The following is a 1180-nucleotide window of genomic DNA, read 5'->3' as shown; positions in this document are numbered from 1 at the left end:
GATAGATAGATAGATAGATAGATAGATAGATAGATAGATAGATAGATTTTAAAGCTTCAAATACATTTTATTGTGCTGCAAACGTAATGGAAGAAGGGGCAAAAATGGGTCTTTTGATATTAACAGTAGCTGAAAATGTGGAGAACTTTTATTCATTCATGTGCTCGCTCATTAATGAACGACGGCTTGTTTTGACAGGAGGCTGCAGAACTATCCTACAAACTAAATTGTCCAAATGTGCAGCTTCTTCTTGTTAGCAATATTAGATGTGTTGTTTTTTTTTAATGCCAATTAAACCCAGCTTCTTAACAGGCGTCCTGTCTCCACATAAAAGTTAGAAGAGCAAGTTTAGGTCTGCTATCAAACGGGCCCGGTGCGGGCAGAATCATGTTAGCCTAGCATTAGCACTGGCTAGAACGATGTTCATTGATTTACAATTGTTAACTTATGACGCTGATGTTATCTGTTACAGTTTTGAATATCAAAATAATCTATAAAAACTAACTTTTAACAACCAAACAGAGCACCGGTCGCAGAAGTTCTGAGAATCTGTTTCAAACTTCAGACTCCTAGCTTTACTTAGCATGATGCTAAAGTTCCTGCAGCTTGCTGTGTTCAGCGCAGCTCACCTCGCCGAGCAGCTTCTCTCCGAGATACATCAAGTCCCGGTCGTCTTCTGGTAGCCCCGCTCTTTGAGGGATGACTGTGGAAATTTAGCGGTGAAGATAAAGAAGGCACAACTTCTCCTTGGAGACCGCTGTATTCAAAATGTACCTATACCCCCGGTTCATCTATGAAGAGCATAGCATCGTTGGCGAGGGTTGTCTTCCAGCCGGGTCGGCAGGGCTAAGATGCTGCGTTTAGGGACCGACAAAAAGTGTCGACATTTTCACCATCGCAGAACTGATGGTCTCAAACTGTTCCTGAACTGTTCAAGCAGCACGCATTACAAACAGATGATTAAACAAACAATTACTGCATTTAAGTCCACTATGAAGTAAATTTCTTCCCCCGAACCAAAATAGGTAGCCAAGGTTGTATATCAGGTGCATTGATTCTTACAACAATGTTCCGAAGGCAGCATGGGCAACGTCATCAACCGCATTGAGCTCTGACGTCAAACAGTCTTTTGGTGGAGAAAGGGCACAGCATCGTCACATAATAGGCTCTGTGCACATGC

The sequence above is a fragment of the Nematolebias whitei genome, chromosome 5 (genome assembly GCF_014905685.2).
Source record: "Nematolebias whitei isolate Nwh7 chromosome 5, NemWhi1, whole genome shotgun sequence".
NCBI classification, from domain to species: Eukaryota; Metazoa; Chordata; class Actinopteri; order Cyprinodontiformes; family Rivulidae; genus Nematolebias; species Nematolebias whitei.
This window is presented reverse-complemented; position numbering follows the sequence as displayed.